We start from the raw sequence: 12076 nt of genomic DNA, 5'->3' as shown, positions 1-12076 counted from the left end.
AGAGGAGTCCATGGGGTCAGTCCATGAAGTCACACAGTCCATTGGGTCACACAGCTGAGCCCAGCACACACACAGCAGGCTCAGTGTTAAACTTTGTCAACAGAGGACGCAGGAGAGATACTGCAAAGACACAGCGGGGCAAAAGGTTTTCCTTCTGGCCAGAAGGTGGCCAGATTGTGCAAACAAAATTAAGGATTCTCAGCAAATCTGAATTTCAAGTAAGTAGTGAATGATTTGCTTTGTCTTATAAGCATATAGCAAATATTGCAAGGGATAGTTTTTCAAAGTTTATCTGAATGTTAAATTATACTGGATGTCCTGTATTTTCTCTGGCAGACCTACCCAGGTTCCACTGAGCTGTTTTGGGTTTGTTTGTTTGTTTGTTTTTCTGGTGTAACAGACATGAGGTTAGTGTGTGGCAGTCACATCAGAGGCCAAGGGTTCAGCTTCAGTCTTCACCTTCCAGCAAGTCACTCCTCACACAGCTCCTGATCAGATCCTGGGCAGGCTCCTTCACCACCAGGATGCCTGTTCCTGTGGTCTGGTCGGGCAGCCACACCCTCTCCAAGGCATTAGAATTTCAGCCTGGAGGGGAAGGATTCCTCTACCTAGCTTGTCCCTTTCCTGTTCATTATCCCTCTGCTTTAAAGGTAGTAAATGTCTCCTGTACTTGATTCTTGCATGCTCCTTAGAGTTTCTCTTTTTTTCTTTTTTTAATATTTTTGTTAGCTAACCACCTTTTCCTAATATACAGTTGTTTATATTACAAATTCCCTGTTCAAATTACTGGTGCGGTTTCTTTCTCCTGACAAGACCCTAACTCCTATAACTAGGGACAATCTCCAGTCTACCACATGAGATAATTTAATGGTCAATTATCTCATGATAAAATGTTTTACCCCATTTCACAAATAAAGAATCTGAGCCTTAAGAAGCTTCAGTAATGAGTGAAAAGCCATAGATCTAGTAAGTCATAGAGGCTTGATGTTTATACATCCATACACTTAATTTTCCCTGTCTTTCCAGCCATTAAATGGAAAGATGTTTCAACATTTACTCCAAATTATATAAACCTTTGAAATTATCAGCTGGTGGAGTGATGACTCTTCTTCTATCCATGGTTGCTAAATGTCATAGTTTCAACGGTATCATTTATCCATTTTAAGGTGGAATATTGAAGGCCGAAGGAGAAGGGGGTGGCAAAGTATGAGATGGTTAGATAGCATCACCAACTCATCATGAATTTGGGCAAACTCTGGGAGATAGTGGAGGACAGGGAAGCCTGGCGTGTTGCGGTCCATGGGGTCAGAAAAACAACAAAGATGGAAGATTTGGGCAGAAAGAAGCAAATGGAAATTACTGTAGTGGGTTGAATTGTGTCCACCCCAAATTTCGCATATTAAAGTCCTAAGTCCTAACCAGCACCATACCCACCCCCCACCAGCCAATACTGTAAAATGTAGCCTTGTTTGGTGACAGGGCCTTTACAGAGGTAGTCAAATTAAGGTGAGGTGATCAGAATGGGCCGTAATCCAATACTACCGATGTCCTTAGTAAAAGGAGAAATTTGATATATTGATGCAAAGATATACAAAGATAGGAGACAGCAGTGTGAGGAGATAGAAGGAAGACAGCTATCTATAAACCATGGAGAGAGGCTTGAAAAATTCTTCCCTCATAAATCTCAGAAGGAATCAAGCCTGGCAACACCTCAATTTTGGATTTCCAGCCTCTAGAACTGTCAAATAGTAAATTTCCAGTGTTCAAGCACCCTATCTATGATACTTTGTTATGGAAACCTCAGCAAACTAATGTAATTACTATCAAGTGTTGTCCTTTTTATAGGAATATACTTTTGGATTTGCTGATGTTTTTCTAACAGGGAAAGACATCAAAGTTGTTTTATTTTTATGTGCTTTTTTATGAAAATGACAGAGATTATAGTTCATCTGGCTGGAAATACATATGCAATAAGAGGTTATAACCCCACAGGAAACTCAGGAGTCTGATATAAGGGTTGAAATTGTATCAGTTTGAGTCACATTCCTCTTCTCCACACCTTTGCTGTTGTAAATGTGATCCATAAACCAGGAGTGTCAGCATCACCTGGGAGTTGGTAAAAAAGAATCTCAGGCCTCACTCTAGATTTACTGAATCAGAATCACCTTTAACGGAATGCTTAGGTGATTAATATGTGGCCCAGATGGTAAAGAATCTGCCTGCAATGTGGGACACCAGGTTTAATCCCTAGGTTGGTAAGATTCCCTGGAGAAGGGAATGGCTACCCACTCCATTATTTTTGCCTGGAGAACCCCATGGACAGAGAATCCTGGCGGGCTACAACCCATGGGGTCACAAAAGAGGCGGACATGACTGAGCGACTAACACTTTCACTTTAACATTTAGAATTCTAAACACCAGGTAACATTGTCTACCAGACAAAAAGGCAAAAACAAACAAAAAATTCCGAGAACTTACCTTTCCTTTTATTTTTGGAAACTCCTAAAGCAATGTTTTGTATTGCTGGAGCTAGTTTGTTGGAAGCACTAGAAATGTTTAGCTGGTCACAAGTACATCAGTTTGATTCACAGCTGGTTTGAAGCTGAAATGCCTCTCAAAACTCAATAATGTGATAATTGCTCTTAATTGTTTGCCTGTGACTTTTTTCTGCCTACTTGTTCCTTGGATGTTAATAAATGGGCTCTCAAAACCAGGAAGAGCCTTTTGTTTTACCATCGCCAGATGCAGGAAGACATGTGTGACATAAATTCAACTTATTGCTGTGATATATGGATGTTTGAACCTAAAAATCAGTAAATGAAATCAATTAAAATTATACCAAAAAAAAGCCCTGAAGAACTCTGGCTAATTCGTCACCCAACTTTGGAACCACCTTCAATACAGTTGGTCATCTATATTTTCACCAAGTAAAAAACATTTTTTTTTTTTTTCTGGAAGTGGAATTTTGAATCCATTTTGTTGGTGCTTTTCTGTCAGATTTTTTTTTTTTCCTAATATAATAGTATGCTTGCTTTTCTTGTCATTGAAGTTGTATGTTTTTATTTTTACTGGGAAATGAGTTGTCTTTTCGGAGAAGGCAATGGCACCCCACTTCAGTACTCTTGCCTGGAAAATCCCATGTACAAAGAAGCCTGGTGGGCTGCAGTCCACGGGGTCGCGAAGAGTCAGACACGACTGAGCAACTTCACTTTCACTTTTCACTTTCATGCATTGGAGAAGGAAATGGCAACCCACTCCAGTGTTCTTGCCTGGAGAATCCCAGGGATGGGGGAGCCTAGTGGGCTGCCGTCTACGGGGTCGCACAGAGTCAGACACGACTGAAACAACTTAGCAGCAGCAGCAGCAGAGTTGTCTTTTATTTTCTGGTTGAGAAACACATTCAGAAAAAGAATGAAAGTCTCACCATTTTACCTGTTGGATTTGGAGACACAAAGTCACAAAGTGTTGAAAACAAGATTCTCTCACTCACTACTAGTTGGAGTGTAAATTTAAAAAAAAAGAAAAAAGGGGAAAAAGGGAGTCAATCTTGCTGTATTTACTAAATTTATAATTGTACATATCTTAAGACTACAATTAGACTTTCTTTTATAATTAAATCTTATAATTATAGATGTGTGTGCAGATGTAAGAAATAATACAGAGAGATCTCATGCATCCTTTTTCCCATTTTCTTTCCCCTAGTGGTTAACATCTTGCAGTATTACAACCAGGATTGATACCGATACAGTCAAGATGCAGAACATTCCTATCACCACAAGGATCCTTCATATTGCTCTTTTATAGTCACAAACACTTCCTTCCCACCCCTACCGCCTTTAACCCTTGGCAACCATGAATTATTCTCCATTTCATAAATTATGACTTTTCTAGAATGCTATATAAATCAAATCATACAGTGTTTTGGGATTAGCTTTTTTTTTTTTTTTCATTCAGAATGATTGGAGATTTATCCAGATTTTCACATGTATCCATAATTTGTTCCTTTATATTGCTGAGTAGTATTCACTGTAGCATGGTTTAACAATTTATCCACTGAAGGGCATTTGGGTTGTTTCTAGTTTGGGACCCTAATGCATAAAACCACCTTAACATACACACACATTTACACACAAAACTACCTTACAAAGTTTTGACAGTGTTCGGTGAATGTAAGTCTTCATTTCTTTGCTTTAAATGCCATAAATAGATTCCAATCGGTGGATACTATGGTAGTTCCATGTTTTTAAGGAACTGAGAAACAGTTTTCCAGATTGTCTTTAGGATTTTACATTCTTACCAACATGGTATGAGTGACCCGTTTTCTCCACACCCTCACCAACATATGGTGTTGCTACTCTTTTTTACTTTTTAGTTATTTTGATAGTGATATCCTTCTGTGGTTTTAAATTGTATTTCCCTAGTTGCTAATGATGTTGAACATCTTTCCATGTGGTTATTTTTTATCAGTATATCCTCTTTGGTGAAAAATCTGTTCATGTCTTCGCCCATTTTCCAAACATAGTTAGCCTCCATGAATTTATCCTAGAAATGTTTTGTACAGGTTCAAAATTACAGGTGAACAAAGTTATTTTGTGACATTCTCAAAGACATAATTTAGAAATATCCTAAATGATCATAAAGAGAAACTATTTACATAAATTTTAGTACACTCTAATAATGTAATCCTATACAGCTATATAAAATGATGAAGTTCATTATGTACAGACACTGTCTATATATATTTTTTGAGTGAAAAATAAAAGTTTCATGAAATGTATTTTGTATCCCACTATTTTTATGAAAATAGAAAAAAGATACTATTCATATATGCATAAATCATGTCTACAAGTATAAGTGAGAAACAAAAGCAATGGAAAAGGATACAGATAGGGATGAGAATCTTTACCTTGAACTCAATAAAAATAATATGAATGACTGTGTAATACAGTAATAGCAACAAAATCAACTGTAACATTTTATGATATTGGATCAATATGGGGAGGAGCACATTGATAATCTGGTTGATAGTATATATTCTGCTAATGTCAATGCCAAAATTCCTCTAACTTTAGGCTGAAAGTTGAAACTAACCCAGGTATTTGTTTTAATCTTGTGCATGGAATAGGTACACATTGCAAAATGTTCTAAGATGATTTTACACTTGCCCTGAATTGTAATGAACATAGCTGTCTTCATATATTTTGCTTGTTTGTTTCCTCCACTGTTCAATGTTTGTATTACCAAGCTGTGCTGGGCAAATTCTGGTGGAATAAACTGCATCAGTGATGAGAGATTCCCACTGTTCCAAAGAATCCAAACACGATTCTGTCTGTTTTATGCCTCAGGGCCTCTTGGCCACTCCCTACCCTCCAGTAATTAACTTCCCAACACGGTTCCTTTTCAGTATGGCAAGCTGCAGGTGTTAGGTGCCTCAGTATATGCTCCTGCTGGAGATTAGCCATCATTAATTCCCTGTAAGAATATTCTCTATAAATAATGTAGGTTGTTAATCCAGACAGAAATACTAAATTGCCACTGGGAAAAAAAATGCTTTCTAGTTATTTCTTAGTATTTGGAGAAGCAAATCCAAACACAGGGCAGAGATAATATAATAAATAGGCTTTTGTGAAAGTGCTATAGACTGTCTTGAATTGGTTTACTTATCCAACTATGTAAATTCCTCTCCTCCCCCCTCATATTTAGCACAACATAAGATCAGACAGGCCAACTGTTTTCTCCCATTCCAGGGTACCATGCTGTTTCAAGCTTCTAAGCCTCTGGGCATTTTGTTTCCTCCAACAGAAAAGCCTTTCTTTGCCCCCACCCCCCCCATCTGCCTTCTGAACGTCTCCTTCTCCTTCACAATCGATAGATTGTGGGATTGGTTCCTCTTGTCTCCCGTGGAATTAATTCATCCTTCAACTGTGCTACTGCTATTTAAATACATCGCTGTTTCTGCAATGATAGCACAGCTTTGACATTAGTTGTTCATATACCCGAAGAAAACATTCCTTAACTGTGTATATGTTGTGAGAGTTCAGTTCAGTTGCTCAGTCGTGTCTGATGGAGAAGCTCTATACAGTCAGCAAAGACAAGACTGGGAGCTGACTGTGGCTCAGATAATGAACTCCTTCTTGCAAAAGTCAGACTTAAATTGAAGAAAGTAGGGAAAACCACTAGACCATTCAGGTATGACCTGAATCAAATCCCTTATGATTATGTTCTAGTAAGAGACATGTAATTTTCAAGATCTGCACATTTGAGTATTTGAAAAAAGTAGAGGCTATAAGTATGAAATCACATTATTACACATCTCATGATTCACTATTATTAAAAAGTTTCATTATATGATATGGAGATTGGCCCATAAACTGTATCTTCTTGTAATTTAAGAGCATGTATGAAGTGGTGTTCAAGAAATGGCATGTTTTCAAGACCTCCTGTATATGCTCCCATCTTCACTTCTCTCCAGGTGAAGGAAACTCTGTTTTAATTGGGGAGACTTCAGAACCTTGACTGGACCGTGTTTGTGAAAGGGAGGAGTCAGTGGGCTGCAGAGGATCAGCACGTAGCGGTGGGTTTCTGTTCTGCCTGTTTCTCTGTTGGAGTTGGCGTGTGGTATGCCTAGATCCTAATTTGGATTTATCTCCTAGGATCATTTGTTTAGTCTATTCTGGCTCACCATAGATTTTCATTGATTTGTGGGGCTCAAAATCAACTTGGGAGTTGATATTTTGTTGTTGTTTAGTTGCTAAATCATGACTTCATGGACTGTAGCCTGGCAGGCCCCTCTGTCCATGAGATTTTCCAGGCAAGAATACTGGAGAGGGTTGCCATTTCCTTCTGCAGGGGATTTTCTCCACCCAGGGATTGAAACTGCTTCTCCTGCACTGCAGGCAGCATCTTTACTGCTGAGCCACCAGAGAGGCCCTGGAGTGTTGACATTAATTTGTTCTAATTTCTTGTGTTTTATATTTATTGAGAATTTTGCCAGACTGTAGAACACAACAACTGAGGCTAGACTCCAGAACTTCTGGCCTCCTTAATACAGTATCCTCCAATAATATCCTGATCTTAACCTTCCTTCTGAAATATTTAATCCTTTAGTGCCTTAAACTAGTCTTACAAATGAGTCTTGTTATATTTGTCAATTCTTTAAAGTATTTTCATGACATCTGCTTGGGTATATCTTTGGGAACTTCTGAAAAGTTTGAGTTTAAAATGGGCACCTTCAGGTTAACAATTGTTCATGGAGCTTATAGGAGTAGAAATCCCAGGATTTCCAAGTACCTGAATTCTGAGTTAGAGTGTTGATGTGGTCAGCATGTTAATTTCTGTAATAGGAGTTAGAAAGGGTGGATTTGATGACTCATGAGATATACATTATTTATGAAGGAAATTCTCATAATCTTACTCAAAGATTCAAGGCTTGAGAATTGGAAACACGAATAATATCTTAGATTCTAGCACAGACCTGAGCACAGAGTAGTAATTCAATAGAAACCTTATTTGGTGAAGGATTGCAGAGCTGAATTCTTTGTTTTTTTAACACTTGGCACAAGTATAAGAGGGTACCCTAATTTGTAAAGTTTGAAGAACTGTTTTCTTCAAAGAACTTAGAACAAAGTACGTTTCCAAAGAACCTATGGGATTTTATTCCAAGACCTTGGAGACAAGTTATACCACCAAAATTCAGGCCTATTAATCTTCAAAGGGGCTTCCCTGGTGGCTCAGCAGGAAAGAATCCACCTGCCAATGCAGGAGACAGGGGTTCAATTCCTGAGTCAGGAAGATCCCCTGGAGAAGGAAATGGCCACCCATTCCAGTATTCTTGCCTGGAGAATCCCATGGACAGAGGTGCCTAGAAGGCTACAGTCTGTGGGTTGCAAAGAGTTGGACATAGCGACTAAACAACAACAGATCTTCAAAGAAAAATATGTATATCATCAGTGAGACCCTGAATAGAATATGGAGCTTGGTAGGATGTGAAGGGAAGATTGGTTTAGACTTTGGTCTTATACTCAGTCCTGGAGGCTTTGACAATAGCATCATTTTATCAACCAAGTATATAAAGTATAAAATGACCCTCAAAATGACTTTAATGAAACCCAGTATTATCCGTGTAACTCATTTTAATATCAAACCACAGATGTAAAAGACAATTCTTAAGGAAACATCTAACAACAAGACACAATTATGAACAAATTGACGTGCAAGATCGGATAATAAAAATATTCCTTCAGCAAGAAACAGCCTTTTTATGTAAAACTCAGAAATTATACACTTGCTGCAGCTTTCCTTAAAGGCAAGGATGTCATTGTCTCCTTGACATGCATGTGCCTGGATTTGTAATTTAGAATTGTGCTGTTTTTCCAGAAACATACATCTGTGTGCATTCACCTGTGAATGTGTATGCAGAAATTTTAAATTGAATTTATCCCACATTATTTTTGCTTGATCTGTGCAGGATTAATCTGCTCAATGATTATGAAAATAGGAAGTGTTTCTGATCAGTTCCCAATATTTTAGAATTGAAAATTATCACATTTTTATAAAGAGATAGCATTTCTGGATACTTTTCAAAAAATGTTGAAAGGATCTGGTCCCCCAGGACCTCCATTCGTTTAGGATAATAATCAAGAGTAGCTTTGTTGTGCCCGTCTCTCTTAGGATGGGCCCAGACTTCTCCACTTTATTCCAGTCCCTTCATTCTCCATGCCGCTGACATTTAGGAGGAGTTGCCATTTTTCCATGGAACTAGGATATCACTTTTCTTAAAATTTCAACTAAAAAAATATTAAAATAGTTTTTGAACTCATACTTTGATAAGAAATGAAAACAAAACCAAACTGGAGATGGTAGTGGATTTTTCATACAAAGCTGACTTCATTGGCCCCTCCAAACAAATGTATTTGCAGACTCCTGGTACAGAAACTCCCTGAGGGGCTTCCCTGGTGGTCTAGTAGTTAAGATTCTGACCTTTCAATGCCGGAGTTGTGGGTTGTGGTAGGAGAACTAAGACCTCCCGTGCTGTGTGGTTGAAAAAAAAGGAACAAGCCAGTATCATCATCATAAATATTTTAAAAGAACCCTCCCCAAAATGTGTTGGTTATAAAGAAAAACAACCAAGATATTTCCTGCATTTCCTTAGCTATCGCCATGAATGCAGTTTTCAAAGTCCAGTGATATTGGGAGGAGGCCATGCCGCACTGGAGTCAGCGCTGTTCTGAAAGAAGAAAAAAATAATCATAAACAAAAAGTCTGTTTATTGTTTCTGTTGGTCAAGAATAAACTAAAAGCTAATTTCAGCATGGCTGATTTGGCCTTTGTTTCTTTGCGGGATCAGATAAATATTCCCTGAAGGAGTTAAATGAACGGTGATGCTGGCAGGCAGTACTGGTCGGTGGCTCCTGCCATCTTTTCTCTTTGGCTCTATCCCTTATCCATTCCAGTCTGAGCTATTAATATCTCGACACTTTATGCCTATGACCTTCCTCACCCTTTCACTCTGTTGGTTGCATAGTGGGTTGAATAGTGGCCTCATAAAGATATATCCAAATACTAACTCTTAGTACCTGTAAATGTGACCTTTTTACGGAAATATTTATTTTGAGATAAGTGTAGATGGCTGTGTCTGTGCAGAAGTAATTAAGTTAAGGGTCTCTAGATGAGATCATCCTGTGCTTAGGGTGAGCTCTAAATCTAACAAGGAGTGTCTTTATGTTGCTGCTGCTGCTAAGTCCCTTCAGTCGTGTCCGACTCTGTGCGACCCTGTGGACAGCAGCCCTCCAGGCTCCTCTGTCCACAGGATTCTCCAGGCAAGGATACTGGAGTGGGTTGCCATTTCCTTCTCCCGAGTGTCTTTATAAGAGACAGGGAAGGAGAAGACACACAGAGACACGGAGGGGAAGGCCAGGTGAGGACAGAGGCAAGAGATCGAAGTGATTGTCAGCAAACCACAAAATCCAAGGATTGCCAGCTACCACCAGCCTGAAAATAAACACAGAACGGATTCTCCTTTAGAGGCTCCAGGAGGAACTCTACTGACATGTTGCATTTGGACTTTCAGCCTCTGGAAGTATGGCAGAATAAATTTCTGTTGCTTTAATCTACCCACTTTGTGGTATTTTGTTACAGCAGCCCCAGGAAACTGACATAGAACTTTTATGGATTATATTATGATTGATGCATTTTAAATTAAAGTAGTTTCATTTTATAAAAGTGCGTAATCATGTCATTGATAAACAAATTGGCTTTGCATTTTTAAGGCTACCTGCAAATTTTAAGTAATGTTCACACCACTGTCTTTAGGGAAGCATTTACCAGCAATCAGCATTGAACCTGATTCCTCTAATCTTGGGTGGCAAGAACTGCTCATTGCCTATCCAATAACTATTCTTCATCACTTTACTCAAGAAACCACACATGTTCACCATACAACAAAATTTTCATTAATGAAATGCAGACTTCTCAGAAATCTTAAAAAGCAGGGCATGCTTGACTGTCACACCCTTTTGATTTTTTTCCCCTTCTTTTCGTCATGTCTGGAATCTGAACTTGATGGGTGGAATCCTGGCAGCTACCTTGTGACCATAAGCAGACAAGCAGAGTTTTAACGAGGTATAACGGGATCCTAGTTGCATTACTTTATATCAGCTCTAACCTGCTCTGGCCCCCTTTTTATATGAGAGGGGGGAAAAAATCACATCTCTCTGATGCCACATTTATTATAAGCATCTGTTTCTAGCAGCTAAACTCAAACTTTGATTGGTAATCTCATCTAGCCTCACTTTTATAGTCTTTAAGGATTTATATTAACACTCTTACCTTCTTACCACATGTCACAAAATTAGGTTAAGTTTCACATTTAATCTTCACCTAAAAGTTGGACTATTATTATAACCAATTCACAGGCAGAGAAACTGAGGTTTTAAAAATGCAGTGAATGGTTATAGAAAGGATCTCGGGGAAATTATTTTATCTCTTCATGACTCCGTTTCCTTTTCTTTGAAAGAAAGAGTAGCAATATCAAGCTACTCTAGGATTGCAGTGAGGATTAAATGGGCTTATATATCTATAGTGCTTGGAACACTGTGATTTAATGAGGGCTGTATAAGTGTTATACATTAGTAAGTGTTCAAATATGTCTAACTAGAAAACATTCTAAACACCATACTATACATTCTGTTATCTTTTCAGAAAATAAGCTTGATGCATAATGTATGTTTGCCCTCATTTTCCAAGGGAATGCTTTGAAAACTACCATTGCAATGAACTAGATACAGCATTAAGTACTTGTATATCTTTCATCTCATTAGGCTTCTCAGAACAACAAAGTAGGCATTACAATCTCCATTTGATATAAAACAAGGCCTATATACTTAACTGATTTTTCTAAGTGCTAATTACAAGGGGTAAATCTGGTTCTCCAACCAAGGTCTGCTAATTTTGAGTTCAGTGATCTTTCCCAGGGCTCCAGAGCTGCCTCAGCCTCTGTGTGTTAAACTTGGATGTGCATGCGTGTAGATATATGTAGACATACAAGAATTCACACTACAGACTGATTAAAAACCATCATTTTTCAGAAGTAACTCTATTGTATCTAAATTACCTCAATCAAAACTTCTACAACCATAACATTGTTTCAGGTTTTGAATTCACATTGGTAATGTCTTCATGACTCTTTATGGTCTTAATTCCAAATTCTTTTATAATGCTCAATGTCTAATATCACCCTACATTTTAAATTTCTGTTCATCTTATTTTACGTTGACTATGTGTGTAAGAAATCACCCATTTTACCTACTGAACAAATGCATACACGTTTTCTTCTACATTTATTTTATAGCCAAGCTGTATAGCTTGTATGAGAAATACAAATTTTTAGTTCCAAAAACCAGGCTGTTATAATTGATCAAGAATGAATCCAGGGATTGGCTGTTGTCTGGTCGACGCGTATTGATGCTGATGTCACAGAGCAGAAACAGCACAGAGAAGAACAGCTGCTCATAACCTCTGCTTTCCCCAAAGGACCCCCTGGGTTTCTCTTCTATAGGGAGGCCAACTGCCAACCTAA

General features: G+C 38.3%; 1 protein-coding gene across 10 annotated transcripts in view; it reads left to right on the top strand.

Annotated features, from left to right (window-relative positions):
• LRRC4C (leucine rich repeat containing 4C) overlaps window positions 1-12076 on the top strand; it is a 1846189-nt gene that overhangs the window by 420162 nt on the left and 1413951 nt on the right. For 3 of the 10 annotated variants that reach the window (XR_014069609.1, XR_014069618.1, XR_014069610.1), the window contains exon 1: window positions 72-218. The exons of 6 other annotated variants lie outside the window; for them this stretch is intronic. The gene's annotated coding sequence lies outside the window, so the exon portion shown is untranslated. Of the gene's footprint in view, window positions 1-71; window positions 219-3702; window positions 5319-12076 lie in introns of those variants that run through there. One more of the 10 variants, XR_014069613.1, reaches the window with a different exon arrangement.

This window comes from Giraffa tippelskirchi, chromosome 11 (genome assembly GCF_054371585.1).
Source record: "Giraffa tippelskirchi isolate mGirTip1 chromosome 11, T2T-mGirTip1v1.2.pri, whole genome shotgun sequence".
In the NCBI taxonomy this organism is placed as follows: Eukaryota; Metazoa; Chordata; class Mammalia; order Artiodactyla; family Giraffidae; genus Giraffa; species Giraffa tippelskirchi.
This window is presented reverse-complemented; position numbering and strand designations above follow the sequence as displayed.